Source organism: Glycine soja, chromosome 12, assembly GCF_004193775.1.
Source record: "Glycine soja cultivar W05 chromosome 12, ASM419377v2, whole genome shotgun sequence".
NCBI lineage: Eukaryota > Viridiplantae > Streptophyta > Magnoliopsida > Fabales > Fabaceae > Glycine > Glycine soja.
This window is the reverse complement of record NC_041013.1, coordinates 13963498-13987611: the sequence shown is the minus strand read 5'-3', so window position 1 is coordinate 13987611 and position 24114 is coordinate 13963498. Positions and strand designations below refer to the sequence as shown.

General features: G+C 34.7%; 1 long non-coding RNA gene across 1 annotated transcript; it reads left to right on the top strand.

Annotated features, from left to right (window-relative positions):
* The first annotated feature begins 15264 nt into the window (after window positions 1–15264).
* LOC114379763 lies at window positions 15265–17395 on the top strand. The gene is made up of 3 exons (XR_003659600.1): window positions 15265–15589; window positions 15740–15772; window positions 17198–17395. It is a non-coding gene; the product is annotated as an uncharacterized LOC114379763 (long non-coding RNA).
* Window positions 17396–24114: the final 6719 nt, after the last annotated feature.

Genomic DNA, 24114 nt, shown 5'->3' with positions numbered 1-24114 from the left:
AGATAAGGGATGAGTTATTCACCATTGAGGATTAGTAAGAACATGTGTAGGGATCCTTAGAGATATCAATTGGAATGGGCTTTGAGGTGTTTTTACAATTTTCATTTTATCCTTATAATTATTACAGTGAATTATATTTGTTTGATAAATCAGTTGATGTCCCAATGAGAAATGACTGTGAGATTGATGTGTTATTGTATTGAGTGTGAACCCCTTAGAAAAATTAAGCTCTTTTTATTAACGAAAATTATATTTTAAATAATATTATTCAATGACTTATTTTATACAAATTATTATCTTGTTCTAAATTTTCTACGACGATGATCAACATGTTATGTGTATATAATTATTGTAATACTAGAATAATAAATTAAAGAAAATTGTAAGGTTAATGCCTGTGGTAATTTCTTTTGATGTAATATTAAATTGTTATAAAAATCCTTTGATTAAAAATAATGTAGTTTAATTTACTATATACATATACATATATATGTTTTGTATCATGCAAATATTATTATTGTGTGATGTGTATATGAGTTATAAGGTGTAATAAGTTATTATAATGGTATTATAATATTATTGTAAAGATTGAGTAGTACAAAGTTGAATGTGTCAATTTGCGAGATACATGTAAAAAATGAGATGGTTGATGTGATATTATGAGATGTTAAATTGTGGGCATGATATTTGATTGTGAATAAGTCTGTGTGTTTGACACTTGATGTGACAATAATTATATTGTGAGCTATGAATTATACAATAATCCGACCAGTGTTATCTTGAGAAAAACATTGATGCGCAATGTTTAAGAGAAAGTGTAGGTTTTCTATTCAGGAACCAGTGTTAAATTGTAGCGCAATGTGTTAAACGTGTTTGAAACACGAGTGTGAGGTCGTGAGTATTGTATAATTCATGAGCAGTGCTTATAAATGAAATATGTGATGAATTGTGGAATAATATGTTGCCTTGATATTATAATATTGTTATTGAGATTGAGTAAAAGTGTAAAGTAGAACAAATGTTGAATTGTGAGATACGTGAAAACATGTGATGGTGGATTGTGACATTATGAGATGTGAAATTGTGAACGAGTTTTGGTTGTGAATAAGTGTGTGATTAACTCTTGATGTGACATTATTTGTGTTGTAAGCTGTGAATTGTACAATAACCCGACTAGTGTTATCTTGAGAAAAGTGTAAATGCGCAGTGTTAAAGAGAAAGTGTAGGTTTCCTATTTATGAACCAATGTTAAAGAGAAAGTGTAGGTTCCTATTTAGGAACCAATGTTAAATTGTAGTGCAATATGTTGTACGTGTTTAAGACACGAGTGTGAGGTCGTGTGTATTGTATAATTCACTAGCAGTGTCTGTGTGCTAAAATGATTTTAGGGGTTGGACCTGAATCAGGAGGGAGAGGCCCTGACGGACTCTTCGGAGTGTAGGCCTTGGGGGTCACCGGGTTTGAGTGCTCCTTTAAGCCTATGCTGATCCCATATGATTGGAGCATTCTCGCAAAACATCGTGACCCTGACTGATCTCTCTATGATCTTACTTAGTGAGAGTGACCTGACAAACCCATTGTGTGGTGTGTCTTGTTATGTACTCCTAAGTGCCATAGGGTGGTTTTTCACTGACATGGTACCAAATTGCATGTAGGCTTGAGTCTTAGCATAATTGTCTCATGCGCTTGCTAATTGTTTATTATGAATTTGAGGTGTTATTATGTCTTGATCAGAACGTGTGATTCTTGTGTAATGTGATTGATGATTGAAAAGTGTGATTGATGTATGAAAAGTAAACTTTGAATGACAAAGTGGTGGAATTACGTGAATTACGTGTAAGTAAGTTTTATTTGGTTTATATGATATGTATATCTAGTTGTCTTGTTTCTCTATTAGTTAGGAATGTGATAACTCAATCCCAATTTGCTGTTTGTGTTTGGATCCTGTGATGATCTTGAATTTTGTGTTCGGAGGAGCAGATGACTAGGTGAACTGCTTTAAGGAATATTGTGCTGAAGGACGTCGGGACACAACGCTCTGATAAGATGTGATATTGGGATATAAGTTTTTATGTTAATTTTATGATGTTAGTCTATTTTATTTCACATCACTGATTTAACAAAATATTTTTATAAATTTTGACGACCTTATTTTGAGCCGAATATGTTTTTAATGAGTTTTATTTGGTAATTGAAGTGAATGTGAACCTTTTACTCATGTGATTTTGTTTACCATTATATTTTATTCATTTATATATATGTCGGGGTAGAGGGTGTCACAGTCATTAAGGGTTTGCAAGTAAAGTATATAAGCATTAGATTCCTTAGTTTGATTAGTTCCTTTCATGAATGACCAATTAGATATTGTGTTGCAAATAATTTATTATTCATAAAGCTTTGAGCACAAGGTAGGGTGCATTAACATACCTAGTTCATGTTTTGATGTGAAAATGAAAAATTGTTCCAATTGGTAGTTTTGTTCACAAAGTTTAGTAAGAACAGTGAATGAGTAGTTAGGGCATGAAAGAATGTTGGCTGAGTCATATCTTAATTATATATATCTTTTAAATGTTTGTGCTCACATCAGTCATGTGTGCTTAATCACATTTGGCTGTTTGAATTTCAGCTAATTTGATCGGGGCCGTACCCGAATCAAATAAACATTAAAATGTAGTAACTAGGAAGTGATCCTAGGTCGTTTCCCAACGAGCAGTGACAAGCCAAATGTTCATAATATACTTGCAGTAACAGTAACAGTAACGATGGGGGGGGGGTTGTTTGCTTTTGTAAATTAAACAGCGAATATATGTGAATTAGAAAATATCAGAATTAAAACACGTTGCTTCCCCTTGATTCACAAGCAAGTCTCTTATCCTAGGTTACGAGAGTTTATCCTTTATCAGTTTAACCACTTAATCCAACCCTAAATTAAATTACTAAGCGAAATTCAACATAAGGCATTCATTATGTGATTAAGCATCACATACACCAATTACTCATAAACGATCATTAAGCATGAACGTAAATTAAGCGCAGAGACAATTAATCAAGCACTAAGCATGCATGAATTAAAAGCAACAAATTCAAAGTAATTAGTGAAGAGGAAAAACTAAACAGAATTTAACAGTAATAATAGAACCTCAAAGAGAACTGTGCTTGATCCTCAAGGGAAAACAACGCTGCGGACTTAGCCTTCCATTAATCAAATAGAGAATGAAATTTTATTGATAAAACTAAAAGTCTGAACTGGAATTGTAAAAAAACGAAAATAAAAGAGAAAGAGAAGAGAGACTAAAACTAAAAACGAAAAATAGAAGAGAGAGAGGAGAGAGAGAGAGTCTCCCGCGAGGGAGAGAGGGAGCCCCCTAAACTAGAACCTTGGTGCTGTTATATAGTTTTTTTCAGCCCCAAAGCTTACAAATATGTTTTAAATCCAAGCCCATAAGTAAAATCAAATCAAATCTAGATAAGATAAGATAAGATAAGATCTAGATGAAATAATATCTAGATGAGATCAAATCTAAATAATATCTAGATAAGATAAGATCTAATTTTATAGAATAAATTAGTATGCCCTCTTCAAGTCCAAGCCCAATTCTAGATTCAAGCCCAATGCTAGATTCAAGCCCAATGCTTCATTAATTCCTGAAATTAGATTAAAAACATCAAATTAGCTGAATGGGCCCAAATAATAAAACTGCCTAATTAATTGACAATTAAGACCAATCAATAATTAAAATGGTGCAAAAAGGGTTTAGAAAATAGAAGAAAATGATGGCACATCACTAATGCAGAATATTTTTATCCCCTTATACTATCAAAAGTCTTGATAAATTTCGTTTCTTCTTGTAGGAAAAGCTTGCATCAAGAAAGTTTTGCTTAGTAATTGTCTCCAGGAACTCATGGAGCTTCACCAGGTAGATTGTCTAAAAAAATTTCTTAAGATCTTTGGAAGCAAACATCATGTTATTTTGTTCTCTCCCTTTCTCTGCTGGTTTCATATTGTCATGGATCTTCTGGTGCTTATCCTTTAATGTATTACCTCACACGATTAATTTGCTTTGTTTAATAATAACACATATTTTGTTCTAACTCCATATTAGCTTGAGTTCTATTTGAGTATGTTGTTGTGTATTTTAGGAAAGAAAGTGAAGAAGCTGTATTTTGTTCTAATGCGTATTTTGATTGTACATAGTAGGCTTTGGCATTTTCTAAGGTGTTGTATAGCTTATATGGTTGTTACTCTACAGTTATTTATGTATTGTCTGCTATTTTATCATGGTTTCCAACTACTTGCATTGAACATATTTCATTAGGCGGGTGCTTTTCAGAACTGAAATATGGATATTGGTGCTATGAAGGAGTATGCAGGTACGAATCTTGTAGCCTATTAATGTACAATTTTTACTTTGTGACTAATCTCATGTTATTAAATAGGCAAAGAGGATGGCCCACTTGTAGTTTTCTATCAAGGTCGTAAGTGTCCATCCCCCCTTTCACCGTACTCACTGCAGATGCTTATATACCCTCTCCCATTCACAACACCCCCCTTTTGCTAAACTTGAGGATAGCCTACTTGTAGTTGTGACAGATCCCATGTTATTAGTGACCTTAGGCCACTAGTCTAAACTTGAGTCACCTTGCCTTAGTCTAATCATTTGGTGACTACCTGAAATTGTATGCTCTTAACATTTTTGTCGGTCATTGGGTGAGTGCATTTTTTTTTCCAGTTCATCTTCAGGGTCTGTTGTTTGATAATAGAAATTGCTCTTGCTTGAAGGCAAATTTCTCCTATGCATTTATAATTAAAGCAAGATAGAAAATATAACTTCTTTTTGTGCCTGGATTTCGAAACCTTATTTTGCATTTATAAGTATTTATCTAATACAATTCATCATGATGTAGAATAGGTGCTTCTAATACACATTTGATATTTCATGCTAAGCTTTGGCCCCTCTTGCAAACTCTTTCTTGTTCCTTCCTTTGTGGCAGTCACCCATTGTCTGAACAACTCAAACCTGAACTTCCCAAAGCTGATGAACTGGAGCTGTGTCCAATTTGGTAGGTAATAGAATGGAAAGAGTTTGTAACTTTCTTATACATTAAGTCATGGGAGTAAAGTTGAATTTCTCATGAATCTGGAGCAATTCTTATCAAATGTACTAATGTTAACATTTATTTGATTTCATGATAGGTAGTTAGGTACCAGACATGGTCAAACAGTCCTCAAGAGTCTCAAATTAGAAAGATTCTAGTAGTGGAAATCTATGATCTTGTAGTGTTGCCTAGATCCAATATGAAGCTTTAGCCAAATCAAAACCAGATGTGTTGTTGTTCTTTGCTGGAGTCATGCCAACTTTGTCTCATTCTGAGTCCCGTCGCTCGTATTCTTGGTGGTGAGATAGCCACCTACCAAAGAATTCAAAATGGCTTCAGGAAAACCTTGCAAGTCACTCTCTCCCTGTATTTATGTGTGTTTCTACAATTATGCTAGAGGAATCTGAATATATTGTTTGAACTTGTTACATTATCTGGTTAGGAAATTGAGACCACAATAGAGGTCCATAAATTTTGTAGGAAATTGAGACCACAATAGAGGTCCATAAATTTTGTAACTACGCATGCGTGTGTGTATTGTATTCATCATACTTTCTATTCCTCCAACTCTTTTGGATTGATGGACTGAGGTAAAGCCAATAGTAGAAGCTATGATAGCACAAAAAAAAATAAATCAAATTCTAAGTTGGTTATGCAAAAAACCGTCTTAGAATGGAATATCTACTAAGGCGGTTATTTGTACAATCGATGTAGAAAACAATATACAGTGTTGTTTTTCAAAGACGATTATTCAATAACCGATCTAGAAAGGTAGACACAACAATGCATTTTTAAGATGGTTATACACATAACCAAAGTAGATAGTCCGATAAAGTAATGCATATCTAAGACGGGTATACACATAACCGATGTAGAAAGGCAGCTACAATAATGCATTTCTAAGACAGTTATACGCATAACCGATGTAGAAAGTCACGCACATTCTAAGTCGGTTATCCAAATAACCGATGTAGAAACACTGATATACTAAGACGGGTTCAAAATCAGTGTTGTATAGCCCACCATATTTTACGACACCCCTATTTAAGACGGGTGAAAACCGTTGTAGAATGGCCCCAATAACTGACTTAGAAAGGCTTATTTGTACTAGTGAAAGGGTCTGTTCACCCAATAACATAAGTAGATATATAGTGGACATATGAACCGTTAAATCACTCACTAATGGAAAATGATATTCTAGTATAAATCCTATTTGGCATGGAAGACAAGGTTGATAATATTCAATTCACAACATGTTGCATGTAGCTTAGACTAAATTAGACATCACCAACGACTCACTCACTTTTTGGAAATAGACTTAATGAACTTTATTCCTTAATTAGGTTCTTAGTCCACTTTAAAGATATTCCTAACAAATTCGCACTACACCCTGATTCATGTTGTAGCAGAAAACATCATTCAAGAATAAACACAAACACCTACAGTACAGGGTCGTATACTACTTGAGGCCTCTATATGATGGAATCGAAATTGCGGGAAAAATCCAACAACAACAAAGCACAATGAGCAATGAGCAAGAAATCAATGAAACTCAATCAAGTAAAAAACAAAACAATGAAATCAAACAACTAAATAAAAAACAAATCACAAATTAACAAAAAAAAATGAAACCCTTCTGCAATGTATGAACCACCATAAGAGTTTTGGGAAAAAATGAAAGAACCTTGTATGAACCACTGTGGCACGGCGAGAGTATGGGTCGAAATCGCAAGGGAGTTCTCGAAACGTATCTCTAAGGAAAGACCGAGAGAGAGGAGTGAGTATGCAAAGAAAGAAGTGGTACAGGGAGAAATTAAAATTCTTTAGTTTTTAAGAGAATTTCATAGTATTCATTTTGTGTTAATTAAAACTCCCTATTAAAATCTCATATATTCAATTTTTCTTTAAATAATTATCCAAACACTAAATTTAAAATGACAGATATTCAATATCTCTTTTAAAATAAATTACTCTGTTAAAAGTATCCATCCAAACACAAGGTTAATTTTTCCCAGGGAATTGTTTCTTAAAATTGATATACATGTGATGCACACAGAATCTATGTTTTGCTCTAGGCAACAACTCTTTCAATGTTTTAACAATATCCTTACATTGAATACAAACAAAAAACATAAGTCGATCGTAAATGTCAAACAGAGCAACAAATTTAATAATAATTACCTTTTGTCTATCCAAAATAAATATGTGCATATTACATTTTTGGTCTTCCCTACTTTCTTTGTTTATTCTCTTTATCTCTAGCAGTAAAGTCAGTTTAACATCCACACTGCCGACAAAGTCTTCAAAATTAGTTTTTTTCTTATCTTCAACAACAAACACAAACACATCAACCAAGTCCCCTAAATCAATTTATTCTTCAAAATCATCAAACAAGTCAACCACATAAACTTATTTTGCAACACATTTCCTCTTACCCTTGTCCTTAGCCCTACACCAATCTAGCTCTTCAATTGATATTGATACAACTGGGCTAGTTTGGCTAATTGAAAGAGGGATAATAGTTGACCCAACATTGAGTGCATCTAAAGTAAATACATATATTCAGCAGCATGATGTGAGGTAGTGTGGATAGTTTCTGAGATTAAAATTGATTAACAAAACAAGTGGCTACCTGACCTATTATGTAACAACCTTGATTTTCAAATTCTCGACAACTTTCACGCTACAAAATTTCACATAGTAACACTTCACTCAACATCCTTGTCGGTCAAAACCCACCGTAGGTAGCCCTTTCCAAGATCTCAAAAATCAGTTATGCCTGCTTCCAAGATCAATGACTGACCCCACAAACCAACAAAAGACTTTTCAACGTACTTTGTCCTTACTCACATGTTTTTTTTAGAAAACTTCCTAGAAGGTCACCCATCCCATAACTACGTCAAACCAAGCACGCTTAACTATGAAATTCTTAAGTGATGGGCTACTAAAAAGTATATACATCTTGTTGGTATAGGTAGTACCAATAAATTTCATTAAGTCATCATCAACTACACAGTCTCATACCTATACCAACATTATATATGGCATGATTGATAACCATGTGGTTAGGGGGAGTAGGTTCTCTCTTTTTCTTTTGTTGTATGAGTGGTAATGAGCCACATGTAGATTGTATGATCTTAGGTTTTTTATTATAGCAAGTTTATTTTCTTAGATGGGTTGTGAATACCCTGAAGCACTTTATTTTGCTATGATTTGGGTGAATTTCATTGTTGTTTGTTTTGATGTTTTGTCATTTTAATGTTTTTGAAATTGAATTTGATAATTGATGTTGGACGCATGAGCTAATTTTTGAGGTCTCAAAAAGGGCTACCTACGGAGGCTTCTAGTCAATGAGGGGTTTTGACCAATAAGAATGTTGAGTGAAGTGTCACCGCATGAAGTATCATAGTGTGAAAGTCGTTGAGAAGTAAAAAATCAAGGATGTTACAAATGGTATCAGAGTAAACCTTTCTCCCAATACAATGTGGTTCAAGGATGAACCAGGTGGAATCTGGTACGCATGTAAAACCTCGATCGAATCACACTAAAATAAGAGGGATCTAGAGGCTGTGCAGGTATGTGACTGTACAACTAAGGATGACTTAAAAGAATTAATTATTACTACTTATACCAACAAGATGCATATACTTTTAGGTAGTTTATCACTTAAGAACCTTATATAGTTAAGCATGTTTGGTTTAGAGTAGTTATGGGATGAGTGACCTTTTGGGACGTTTCCCAAAAAGCATGTGGGTGAGGACAAAACATGTTGAAAAGTTTTATGTTGGTTTGTGGGATCAGTCGTTGATCCTGGAAGCAGTTAGAGCTGATTTTTGAGGTCTCAAAAAAGGCTACCTATAAAGGGATAAGCCAACACGAGACTTTTCAGCATGCTTTGTCCTCACTCACACGCTCTTTAGGAAAATTCCTAGAAGTCACCCATCCCATAACTACTTCAAGCCAAACACACTTAACTACAGAGTTTTTAAGTGATAGGCAACTGAAAAGTAGATGTATCTTGCTGATATAGGTAATACCAATTAATTTTTTTAAGCCATCCTTAGTTGGATAGTTCCATACTTATACAGTCTCAAACCATACCACGTGATGTGTCATCATGTGAGAGCAGTTCAGAAGTAAAAAAATTAGGGATGTTACAAATGGTATCAAAGTAGACCTCTCTCTTAGTATAGTGTGGTTCGAAGATGAACCAGACGAAAGCTGGTGGGCATGTAACACTCCGATTGAATCACACTAGAATGAGAAGGATCCAGAGATTATACAGGTACGAGACTGTGTAATTGAAGATGACTTAAAGAAATTAATTGGTACTATCTATACCAACAAGATGTATCTACTTTTCGGTAGTCCATCACTTAAGAACTTCATAGTTAAGCGACTTTGGTTTAGCTTAGTTATGGGATGGGTGGCCTTTTGGGAAGTTTCCCAGAAAACGTGAATAAGGACAAAACACGTTGAAAAGCCTTATGTGGTTTGTCGAGTTAGTCATTGATCCTAGAAGCAGGGATGTTACACATTAACTTCAATAGACCCAATACATTTACTTGCTCCATCCTATACTATTGGTCCATTGACTTGAAGTGGACTATTAAGTGGTATAGGTCCATTATGTTGGGCTGCCCCATTGTTGTCCTCTGCCACAATGTCATAAAAAAAACTACAAAATGGACACTTCCATTCCTCTTTGTAAAATCAAACATAAGTCTATTTACAATGAAGCAAAAGTACGAATTAATGTCACATTTTGTTTACCTACCAGGTTATTTGGCACTTGGACATTTTTAGCTTGCTTTAGAACTGGATGCAAAACAAACAAATGGCCACTTCCATCCCTCTTTGTTATGTCTATCATCTCCATGGAACCTTTATCATTTGTCAAAGCTTTGAGGTCAATCTCTAACATCATACCACCAGTAAAATATCACATTTCCTCAATCTCTTTAAATGGAGACTCCATCTCTTTAAACGTGTCAATCAACTCAAAATAACTCCATTTATCAAGTAATACAATTTCATATAATGTCTTTCCCTAATTAAGTTAATATTTTCCTATTTACAAACTTGCCACCATAATGCACCACAACATCAAAATTACCATCCATGACAGATTCTCCAAATTTCAACCTTCAAATAACCACACCATAGATTAAGATTAATTGACACATAATTTATATCAACAGTAAAAGAAGTACACATTTATACAACACACAAATTGACTTGAATACATTAAATGAGACATTAACAATAGTCACCTACGAAAATTGACACACAATTACTATCAATAGAACAATATTTTAGAATTTAATAAACCTGACTCCACATTAGAAACACATAGTAAGGACCACCAAAGACAAAAAAGGAACCTCTAGAAGCAAAAAAAAAGTCATATGGCGAACCACTCACACACCATATTCATAATTCAATAAAAAAATCCCCTTTCAACACACTTTGTGGACCTCATAATGAAGCACAAAATAACAACAAAGTTCCATACAACGGAAAAGCAATAGCAAAAGTACTTGTCATAACGCGACAGGAATTGCTACACAAACCAAACGCTAAACCAATCAAACACAGACCAAATGCCTCCCAAAACAAGTCTTACATGAAACCCAACTAACCAAACACATCATCTTTGTCACTTTTTTCTTTCTTGAGATGAAGCATAACTAGTAGTCTAGTACCTCACTCCTTTCTCGTGAAACCTCGCCCTTTTCTCAGAGTTTATGGTTTTGTTGATCACTGCACGACATCGTTTTACTTTTTGGGGCAAAAAATAATTTAAAATTCTCATATACTTACAATCAACAAAATAACTATTTAAATAATTACAAGTAAATCCATGTAGGACAACTTTGTTAACCAATTAAAAGGACATTGATGAAAAGAACCAAATTGGTCTGTTTTAAAATAATTTGGGGACTAAATTGAACCTTGAAAAAACTTCAGGATCAAATTGGTAATTAAGCCATTAAAGTACCCAAAAAAAGTGTTGAAAGTATTGATTACCTAAAGGAAAGAGCACAAACAACACTAATTCCCATTCCCTACATAACTTAAATCCCAGGCTAATAAAAAAGAATTAAAATCCAATTATAGTTGCTTCAAGCATCGCTAGCAGAACATATCCCCTTCAAGAAGACACTGCTGAGAGTCTTTAAGGAAGATCCTAGAGACGAGAACCAAGAAAACCAAGTAACCGAGAAGCCATCAAGTAGTAGTTTCCATCCAAATGTTGTAACTTTTGATGGCACTATTGATTTCCAAACCTCCTTTAACAAACTCGAACCCACATCCATGCTATCTAAATGAGATAGAATCTTATAAGTATCCTTGATTATGAATCACTTCAAGCTATTTGACTTCCACTCCCACTTATCAACCTCATTACGATGAGTTGATGATAGCTCACAAGTCTTTTTCCCATTTGAACCATTGTCAGCACCATCGAAGCGCACAACACCAAGCACCATCAATCCAAGATCCCATATTCTGAATAATTGAATTCTTTTGCTCAGAATTGCAGAAGAGTCTCAGATATTTTACCACCAAACACCACTAAAAAATTTATTTTTTACAGCGCACATTCTAAGATGGTTATGCGGAATCGTCTTAGAATGTAACATAGTGACAATTTTGTAAATACGAGATTGTTAAACTAAGACGGTTGTACAAAAACCGTCTTTGAAACTCCCGTTCTATGCCAGTTTTGCAAAAACCGTCTTAGAATGCTATGATTCTAAGACGGTTTTGTAAAAACCATCTTAGAATTGAATGGTTGTCATTGCAGGTTTTAAAGCCATTTTTCCTTTGGCTTTCTCGAAACCCAACAGTACGTGTGCCCAAACTCACACTCACAAATCCTAATCACATTCTCTCGCTTCCCCTCCTTTGCTCGAATCACGCAATGCCATTTTTTGAAACTACTCGAGGAGATTTGGGCCATGCTCGACGACAGCGGCCCCAGTCCGGCCTCCAACGGGGACACGACTATGGCTACAAGGCCCAACACCAAGCCAAAGGACGATGAAGGCAGTGACAATGACGGTGAAGGCCCAAGACCAAGCCAAAGGCTCGAGATTATCTTTGGTTTGATCATTTATAGATTGTTCTGACACTTCTCCTATGACGATGACGTTTTGGACATCGAAGGATTCGATTCTTCTACTTTTTTGTTCATCGTAGATAGGTCTCTCTCTTTGTTTCCCCTATTTTTCCTTTTAGCAGATAGGAAAATTACGGGTATGTGCTTCTCGCTCCTCTCCTCTTCGCTCATGCTCTTTGCTCCTTCTTCCACTTCCTCTCTGAGAATGGACTCAAAGCCACGCTCTTTCACTTACGGGTCTGGGTTTCTCATTAACTCCATCAAGTACAACACATCACTACATGCAATGCTATTATATGCCAACTACTCTTTTCAATATGTTTTCTTAACTAATGTTTGCTCCCTGTTTTGATTCGCAGATTGATCCTTGGTGTGAAGGGATACATAGATGCCAAAAAACAAAAGGTTAGGTTCAATGTATTTCTTTGTTGAATTTGATTCGACTGAACTTTGGTTTTTTGTCTCATGAATGGAGTCAACTTCGCATGCATGCCTTTGTTTCTTTCATCGAGCTTTGATTTTGTTTGTTGTGATTTATTTGAGTAGTGGCAGTCAGTTTGATTTGATTCTCGGAGATCGTATATGCAATTTGCATGTTCTTTTATTAAAATAGTGGTTAGTTTGATTTTTGGAATTGCAAAAATTTTCATATGGGAGAATTTGAACCAGGCTATGTTATTTTGGTTACAAGGCCCAGTTATCTAGAATTGTATTATTGTATTACAATGAGTCAATCACTAAATGGAAAAGGCAAGGTAACATTAAACAGGAACAAGATAAATATGAAAAATGAGTTTTTGAACGGATTCACTGGCTCTCACAATCTCACTCAATATCTTCCTACGATGGAATCTCAACTTAGACTTTAGTTTGGTATCCTCTTAATGTTTAGGGTGAAAAATAGGTTTTTTCACATTGCTTAACCTTCATCCTTAAGGTAAGTTTGGTATGGGGTAAAAATGGAAGTGAAATAAAGTTGTGAATAAGTTTCATTAGCAAAATTGTATTGTGAACTACTCAGTGAATTAAGGGTGCACGAGGTAAAGAAACCTCTTGGATTTGTCCAATAACATTATTTGTCAATTCTAAAAAGAGTTCAATTCATGGTATCATTCTTGTTCCTCAAGAGGTAGATGAGTGTTATGGTTTGTTTATGGACCCGAGTGTCAAAAATAACATTGGGGGTTCCTTTTTGTAACATGTTAATAACTAGGTCATCAGGGTGTACACATAGTTTTAACAATTTTTTGCTTTCTTTAAACCATAGATCATTGATGCTGACTGATTTGCTTATTAATCTGGTCACTGAGCTTGTAGGTTGTGGATAAGTTGCAATCTAATAGTAAATCTAAAAGGATTAGGGACATCTGTCCTTGAGAAAAGGAGAGAGGAGAAAATAAATGATGCAATTTGTTAAGGCAAATGCTCTGGTACAATGTATGTTAGTAATTTTTGTAAAAATGTTAAATTCTAATCATTTGTACTTGGTATGCTTTTTTTTTCCTCCCCCCCCCCCCCCCCCCCCATCCATTTGAGTGTACTACTTAGGGATAGAGTTCTAAATATCTTTTTAAAATGTATTTATTGTTTACGCCTTGCAGCTGCATTGGAGGAAGTGAATCTCATGGACATTTTTCTCTAATAAATGAGGCATGTTCAATGTTAGTAAGACATGACAGAGTTTTTAGTTTTATTTTATGTTTTTGTTAATATTAACTGATTGACAATTGTCATTTTACTGTGTAATATTCTTGTAGATGGAGTTTTGCATAGCTTTGTGGTTTTGAAACTGATTAAAATGTACCTTAGATCATTTGCTTTATGAGCTGGGAGCATCCCACCGTTGAGTACTATTATCAGATCATGTATTTTTCCTCTACATCAATCTAGTTTCTAACTTTGATCTAGGCATTGTTGGAAGTTTTCCTATTTGTTTGAAGTTGAAAATATTTAAAGCATGTCTATGGTTAAGACTTTTAGTTTTGGCAAACAAAAACAAACGAGACACCTCTTTGCCACTTTGCTTGTTGCGTGATTATTAATTAAAGGTCATAATCTGGACTAGTTCTATATGTTTCAGAGTCTCACAGAACTGTTTCAAAATTAAGTTTTGGTATCAATTAATGTTGAGGCACTGAAATGACTGATAGTATAGAGAATAATACATCCAATTGGGATTTAAGATATTGTTTAAGGTCATAGCCATGCTCATTAGCTGGGTTGCTAATATTTCTCAATATTGTTGCATGTATGCAACAATTCATATTGATGACATTTCAGGTTTGCTCATACCAATCCCCTGCATTTGGATGTATTCAAGAGTGTTGCACACTTTGAGGCAGAAGTGGTTGCAATGACAGCTGCACTTCTTGGAAGTAAGGAAAAGAATTCTGGAGGACAAATATGTGGCAACATGACACCAAGCGGGACTGAGTATATTATTAGCTATCAAGTCATCTCGTGACTAAATGAAATCTGAGAAAGGAATTTCAAGACCTGAGATGTACGTCACCAATATTAATTCATTATTATATATTTGGTAAATTATTTTTTAATATATTTTCAAACCATTTAATTATAGGATTATTCCCGAGTCTGGACACTCGGCATATGACAAGGTTGCATAGTATTTTAATATCAAATTATGGCATGTACCAATTAACAAGAATTTCCAAGTAGATGTGAAAGCGATTCAATGTCATATTACCAAAAATACCATATTGGTATGAAGTTTTTTTTTTCTTTTCAAAGATTCAAATATCTTGCTATAGGATTTTATATGTACGTAAACTGCTAATAACTTGAATTCTTGTTGTCAAAATTAAATTGACTGTCATGATAAATCAGATTGTTGGATCTGCTCAATAACTTGAATTTCTGTAGACGAGGTAACTTTGATGATGAATTTTTGTTCAATTTAGTCGTGTCTCATATTTTGTGATGCCAAATTTTTTCTCTTGTTTGACTTTGTAATGGCTTATGACTTATGTCAGTGTTATTTATATATATAATTTAAGGTTTCCTATCCCTTGGCTTGACAAGCCTCTTGGACACTGGATGATCCACCAAGAACTGTGACTATGACATTGCATCAAGGATCCTCTATGACGAGCATAGATTTCCATCCTTCTCATCATACCTTACTTATTGTTATTGTTTATCATGGTTTTTTCATGTCTAATATCTTGGTTACCAAAATACCAACAAAGCATAACTTGATTTTTTTCTTCTAACGATATATATTTCCAATGAATAGCTGGTTCAAATAATGGAGAAACTAGCCTCTGGGAACTCAGTTTGCGAGAAAAGTTGGTTTCAAAGCCATTCAAGATATGGGATGTGTCTGCATGCTCATTACCATTTCAGGTTTCATACAGTGCAACATTTCTTTTTCTATCTGATTCAAGAAAAATAGTGCAGCTTAAGCTATCATGTCCAGTATATTATTGTGCTTGGCCAGTAGTCTTGCTGCTTGAGAATTCATAACCATTGTAATTAAAGTTGAGAATTTTTCAGGCTGCTGCATGAGCCCTGATGGAAGTTTTGTGGGTATGCTACTTCATGCTTCTTAAACATTTTGAAGTTGTCAAGTGAATGTCTAGCTGGTTGCTTTGTTGTAGGTATTGCTTTTACTAAACATTTGATTCACTAGTATTCACCACCTTGTTTTCCCAAATTGAGTATCTTAGAGCAACCTCTTCATGATTGATTACCTTTCAATTCTGTTAGAGACTATGAAGAGTATAAAGTACGAGTTAATGCTATGGTAGCTAAGGCTTAGAAAACACTAGAAGAAGGATGGACCATGTAAGATGGTACACCTTGACCGGGAAATAACTCACGTGATCACCTTGACATGATTCGGGTATATCCATTATTTCTGTGTGTAATCAACAATGTTGCAACAAAGTCTATTATTTATTCTATTGTCCTATTGTCTTAACATGATTTTTTGACCATGTTGTTGGCTCTTGTTTACTTTTACCATATCTTATATGAGCAAATTGGCACCTTCCCCTTCCAACTCCATCTTTTTCCCCTTCTATAATTAGATATCTAATAAAAAAAACAACAAAATCATGCCATGGAAATCAGGTTATCACTTGCATGTTTTATGATCAATATAATTCTACATCTACAGGCTGGCTTAAGCTTTCCATGTTGTGTTTTGTTTATTTTTCATTATGCACTTACTCTAACCTTGATCAATATACATTAAGACTTTTTTTCATTTAACATGAATTGATACTTCATTGAATCACAAGAATGCGTGAATTGTACCCTACCAGCATAACATTTACAGCCAGAAAATTAATTGCTCTAGTGAGCATTGTTGACATCAGGAACTGGACACTATTTCCAAAAGGAAAAGGCTACAATTTTAAATTTATATTTTTTTAAACCTGATTGTCACCTTAAAATCTTTTTGGTGCCAATAACGGAGTTGATTTTATTATGTTTGTACCATTACAATGGTGATCATAAATGAAAGTTTTACTTACCTCTCTGATCCTACAATGTCTGAATCAATTTGTTTGGTTAGATCATAGATTAGTGTTTTTGGGTGTCATGCATTACTATATGTTCGGTTTGTTTTTTGAAAGTATATTTTCAGTTAGTGTTAGTGATGCAATGAAAAATTAATGATTGAACAGAACTAATGAGAACTAAATTGTATCTTAATGACTGGGCTGCAGCTACGGAATAGACTCGACTTCATTAGAACAATTCAGCCTTTTGTTCATCAAATAATTTAGATTTTCCTTCTGTCAGAAACAAAGCAGACCAAACGTAGAATCTAGAATCATAATTTTCCAATCTTACTGAAATTTTAGTTTGTATTTAGACCATGAAGAATTTTTTAAAACTATATTTGTGGTTTTCTTTAGTCTAAGTTTTTCTCTTTTTTCTCACTTCAAATGGTCAAAATTAGCTAACATATGTTTTCTCTAGCTCATACTACCAATGTTGCAGGACCTGAAGGTTGATCCAAAGGATGAGTTCCTGTCATTACTAAGAGCAACAGTGAAGTGCTTGACCCGTCCGGAGAAGTACTTTGAGAAGGTTATCGGTTTAGAGATTAATTATTATCAAGATGTGGGTGTTGTAGGTTTACATTGAAGAAAAAAGATTGTGATGATGCACTATTTATAAATTTTATTTTTTTTGTTATTTACAGCTGATAATTCATTATTTTTTATTTTTTTAAAAAAAATAAATACATTCTAAGACTCTAAAAAACCATCTTAGAAAGTAGATTTTTTAAGACGATTTTTGAAAAAATCATCTTAAAATCCTTAATCTTTTTTATAAAAAAATACATTCTAAGATGGAAAAGATCGTCTTGGAATCCTTAATTTTTTTATTTTTAAAAGAAAACATTCTAAGACGGTTTTTAGTTAAAATTGTTTCATCTAGAGTTTTCCTCTTTTGGTGATGCATTGTCGATGATAATTCCTATCGCCACAATGTATTATCTAAGAGGATAATATCTCTAGAGGCCGATAAGGTTACATGAAACCACCCTTAGGAGTTGTCACTAGATAACGAACTTTTTGATCCTTTCTAGTAGGTTCCTGAATTAGGGACACAGAGCAAACTCACCATGTTTTGTTTCCTTGATCAAGTCATGCATATCTTCCTAAACGTCATAATGGACATATCATTTTGTATTTACCATTTATCATATTCATGTGTTGCATTTTGCATAAATCATTACATTGTCATACACGTTCGTTTAGCATGTCTTTGTGCTGCCAATCACATGCCTTATGTTGCCATTAGTCGCATGTTATATTCACTCATACATGATCCTAACACACAATTGCTCATGCCTTGCATTTTCCAAAAAAAAAAAACAAAAAAAAAGTCACTATGAAGCGTGAAAGTTTACACCACATTCTTAGTTACATGTGTTGGGTACCATGATGATAGCTATAAACAGACAATGTTGGGATTATACACTTGTTTCTCTTGAAAAATGATTGAAAATCATGTGAACATGGTACCTAATACATTGTTAACTAAGAAAGGATGGTTCTTCAGGCGTCTCATGTCGATCTCATAGTTACATTTGTCATGCATAGCATAAGTATGCCCTAATCATTCATCTCTATGATAGGTTGTCAAAATATTGACAATCAAAATTTCTATTCTTAGATTATAGGGTTGAACCAAGCACGTGCTTTTAAGGAAATGTTTTCATCAAGTTAAGGTCAAGTATGGAAGTAACCAGCTTCCAAAAGTATGGAGTGAGTTTACATAGCTTCTTTGGCTACAACCAACGCATGATTGAGCTAAATAATTTACAAAATTAGGTATTGTTGATGTCCATGTTTTATTTCCAGTTGCACTTTGACTCTAACGAGATGTAATGAACAATGTTGTTTTAATGAAAATCTGAATTGATTCAACCCTATGTTCTACTGAATGTCCTGTGTAAAATTTGCAATACTTCAACAATGTATCATTCACATACATCCATGCTTATTTTTATTTTCATGTTGGTTGCATTGCTGATTGCATTCTTTCCTTGAAATCAGAATTGTAATCATTGTAATCAAAAGGAAAGAACGCATTTTACAACACCCTTACCGAACGTGTGCCAAAGCTAGAGTGATGAGTGAAATAGAGGAGGTGTAAGAGTAGATGATGGCCGACATGGAGGCCATGAAAGAGGAAATGACCACAATGATGGAAGTCATGATGAGTATGAGAAAAATGATAGAGGTCAACACGGCTACAGTCATTGCCGCAAGTACCGCTACTGAGGTGGACCCAACTCACCCATCTGGCCTCAATCAAGTAAATCGTTCAGTCTTGGACATGGTAGATCAGGGAGGTGGAGCATTGGGAAGTACAGGCAGCCCCCATTTTGTACAGGTCCAGAGCAAGCATCCCCTCTCGCCATATGGCTTGCCTCCCAACTATGCATCACCCAATGTTGCACATGCTCTCGAGGAGAATGTTGACAACTCCACTCCCATACCCATTGAGAGCCAACAACTCTGATCTGGTCATGCACCGGTCTCTTAACCCATAAGGGAGACACATGAAGTACCCCGAGACCACGCTCTGGCCAACTTCAAGCCTCACCTGAGATATGTCACTGAAGGGCAAACATTTGGTGACGTACCCTTGCCAAACACCTTGGAGGGTCCTCAGTATCGCCCACAACAACAACTACAACACTTACATTTTGCGGTGGGAAGACTGCCTCCTACTATGGTGAAAAGGGAAAAATTTGATCATATATAGGAAAGGCTGAAGGCCATTGAAGGAGGCGAAAATTATGTCTTTGCTGACATGGCAGAATTATGCCTAGTGCCCGACGTGGTCATCCCTCTGAAGTTTAAGGTGTCAGATTTCGATATGTATAAGGGGACTACTTGCCCCAAGAATTACCTGAGGATGTACTACAGGAAAATGGGGGCATACGCGAAAGATGAAAAATTGTTGATGCACTTCTTTCAAGAAAGTCTTACTGGGGCAGTCGTCACCTGACATACTAATCTGGAACCTTCTCAGGTCCATTCCTAGAAGGATCTAATGGTTGCATTCATTAGGCAGTATCAGTACAATTCTGATATGACTCCGGATAAAATGCAACTACATAACATGTGTAAGAGGGAACATGAATTTTTCAAAGAATACGCCCAAACGTGGAGGGAACTGGTAGCTCAAGTAGCGCCCCCAATGATGGAGAGAAAGATGATAACAATGATAGTGGACACGCTACCAGTGTTCTACTATGAGAAGATGGTGGGCTACATGCCTTCAAGCTTTGTAGATTTGGTGTTTGTTGGCGAAAGAATCGAAGTGGGTCTGAGAAGAGACAAGTTTGATTATGCTGCTTCGATGAATAAGAAGTCTGGGGAAAACAAAGAGAATAAGAAGGAGGGAGGAACCCATGCTATGACTGTCGTTCCTACATGGTCAAATTTCCCACTAGCTCAACAATATCAACACTCAGCCAATATAAGTTCTTCTCATTACCCACCTTCCTACCAGCCAAGAATACGCAATCATCCACAAGGGCTGCCCCCAAGTCTGCCAAAAATCCGCTTGCTGCAATCCGAGGCCAAATACCACTCTTAATACGAACCAAAACATTGACCAGGGAAAGAATTTTCCAAAAAAGAAACTTGTAGAATTCACCCCAATTCCGGTGTCGTATGCTAACTTACTCTCATATCTACTCAATAATGCAATGGTAACCATAATCCTAGCAAAGATTCCTCAACCTCCATTTTCCCGAGAATACGACTCGAATGCAACATGTGCTTATCATGGAGGAGTTCCGGGGCATTCCATTGAGCATTGTATGACCCTGAAACATAAGGTGCAAAGTCTAATTGATGCAGGTTGGCTAAAATTCGAGAAGGACAACTGCTTGTGAATTTTGACATTGTTGACCGATACTGTGCATGATACTAAGGGCAATTTGAAGGTTGTTGTTAAATGTCTCCAATGACTCATTAGGATTTTCAAGTTTATGTCATTACTGTAAACAACAGTCACAATGCTAATAATATGGATAAATTTGATGTCCTTGCCTCTCATTATCTCACAATTACATCTTTGCGTATTTATTTAACATTCACTGGAATGTAAATGTACGTCTCGTTGGCTTGTTCGCTCAAGTGACTTGCGCTCCTGAGTTGATCTCCAAGTCTGTTCAATCACAAATTGCTTGTTCTACACATTTGGTGAGGGTGCCGTAAATGCCGAATAAAGTTCAAAAAAAAAAAAGATGAACATTAAGCTGATTTAGCCCCAAATTCAACCATATTTGCTAGCATAGATGAAAAATTGAAGATCACTAATTCAGAATAACTATGTCAATAGTACATGAAGAATTCAAATACCTAGCTGCAATCTCAGGGGAATAAGAAACATAAGCTGAAACCAGACCAACACCACCTATACCCAAGGTAAACATTTGCAACTTCCTCTTTAACTGACCAGAAAAACCAAAATAAGTTTAGGAGCAGAACTAACAAAATTTGCTATTTAATCAATGCCACAATGGAGGGTAATATTCACATGACTTCTAACAAGGAAGAATAAATAACCACACAATGGTGCTTAGTACCTTTATTATACTACTCCTCAGCTTGAGCAGCCAAAACTTTTGGATCTTCACGAGACTGCCTTATTTACCGGAACACCACATCCTATAGCAGTATAACTAGTCTAAATCAGATCTTTGAATATTAAAAATCAACTTCTAAATGTTGCTAAAGATAAGTAACATAGGTTTTCAAGTTTCTATTTTGGGTTCAAAGGTATACCATTAATCAAGTTCAATGTCTTACAGCAGTAAATATCAATTTCTCCTAGGCTATATAAGATGGAATGGAAAATATATCCAGTTAATAAGTACAATGCTAGATCTTAATGGTAGGGACTCCATGATATAGCAAAGCATTACTTACACTGCCTCCAATTGCTGCCTTGGTAGCTCTATCCCATTTTTCTTGCTCGCGGCATATTGGTGCTGATTTATATCTTACCCTATTGCTTACTATCACCTGATCATCATTTCAGTTGAAGAAAAGTGAAATGAATAATGTGGAAAAACAACATAAAGTATTATTTACCTTTGTTTTTTCCAAAATAGAACTCAATAGAGGAAGAATATTACAATATTGGAGATATATCATAAGTCATTAAAATTAAGGGAAAATCAAGAGAAAAGACAAAGCTCTCACATTAGTTTCTGCATCAATTTGCTGGTGTGCATTATGATTTATTGGAGCTGCGGGTTCTTTACTCAAATCAACTTCCAAACTGCAGTTCATAATTCAAATAACTATATAGATAAAGAAAGAACAAATGTAAAGAGAATAATGGAACAGAATTTGAAGATTTGAATTTAAATAATGTAGACAGAGACCTGTCCAGGCTCATGACTCTATTTACGCTTAGAAACCCTGAAGGCTCTTCCTGTTGACAGGAACTTTATTTATGTCAGAAACAAGTCACACAAAAACAAATTTAACTGATCTGAAATCATTCACTAAAATAACTTGAGTCACCACCACCACCATGGCCTTTTTCACTAGGTGGGGTCAGCTAGCTACATGAATCAAATGACACCACTGTATTCTATCACAAACGAAGTCTCTATTAATTTCTTGAGTCACCATGGAATGAAAAGAAGAGCATTTTAGAAACCAAATATTGTGTTCTATCATTTTGATTCCTATGCAAAAATTGAAGTGAATTAATGATAAGAAAGAAACCAATGCTAAACAAAGCAATTGTCCTCCATAGTCTTCTACCACCCAGAATTCTGTATGATATAAATTATAAAGCATTTGACAAGTGTTTCTGTTGTGAGTAAATCTATCTACACATTTGTCAATACTATGAAATGCCACAAAATAACGATTGAGCGAATTAAATCTGGTTTCATTAATTTCATCTCCATCTCCACCAAAAAATGAATCATGCAATGCATACATTTTTCTTCCCTTGCAGAGTCTCATTATGTAAAATCACACAAATACAGGGCACTCGACATATTGATTGTCTAAACTTAAGTGAAATTTGGTTATTTTAATTTGATTGCTTTGTTCACATGGTCTCAACATGCTCAAAAGGGTTGGATATCCAAGATAGGACACCACTGATGGGTTGAACATATCCATATCCTTATCCTCAATAATGAATAATTATCTAATTATCATAGATCAAACAAATTGAGATAATATTGCAGTTTGTTACAAATAGGAGTAAAACATTAGAGAATAATTGGGTCCCTAATAGTGTTGATTAGGATTGGGATTGATTACACAAGTGAAGATATCTCATCACAGAAACTCAAAATACATAAGATAAATTACTAAATTAATTTTTTTAAAGAATAAATAATTAAATTGAAAAAAATAAAATAAGTAATTAAATATGTCATTTAACCATTTATTTATTGTGTTGATTAGTAATTAATGATAAAATACAGTATCAGGCAATAAAGTATCAGAAATATTTTTCTTTTTACATCATTAGAAAACAATTTAGGTGCGGACCAATTCAATTATCACTTTTCAATGTAAAAACACTAAAACCATGAAATAACACATCCAAAATCATAAACAACCTTTTAGCCCAATTGTTGATAGTATATCACGGTAATACCCAATTGGGATTGGGAGGAGTGGAAAACCAAGTCTAAACCAAATTGCGAATTGTATTACGAAATCCAATAAACCCACATTTCCCATGTCTCTTTTCTTGTCCCTCATTGGTCCTCAGAGCAGAGCAACACAACACCGCATCTCCCTTAACAGGATAAGATAACCCATATTTCTACATTAACTGAAAAGGTAAAAAAAAACTGTGTATAACATTATACGACTAAACAATACTACCAATCCCACTATCCTAAAGGATTGACACAGAGAATTGACAAATGGTATAAGTTCCAGTTACTTTTATTTGAGTGAGAATTATTTAATAAGAAAATTTGTATTTAATTTTTATTATGTACAAAATTTTCTTAAATCAGCTATAGTCATGTATCACAATGAAGATTAGTTTCTAACCTATTGAATTAAGGACATCCATAAAAAAAAAAAAAAATACTGCCAACTCCGCTTACGGTTTCTTTCTCTTGTTAATTAATTCTCAAGAAAGCGCCCCATAGCCGTCCGGTATCTCCAACCCTCTCATTAGAAAGAAAGAAAAAAAAACAACCCAATTTTTGTTTTAAAAAAAAGAGCCACACAAAAAAACAATCAAAGAAAACCACTACTGAATTCTTCATAACCTATCGAGTAATTTCGAGTCTGGGGGCATTATCGAGGGTAAGAGGATAATTGCAATTTCGTACCATAAAAAACAGAATCAAAGGAATGAAAAAAGCAAAATTAACAACAACAAAAAAA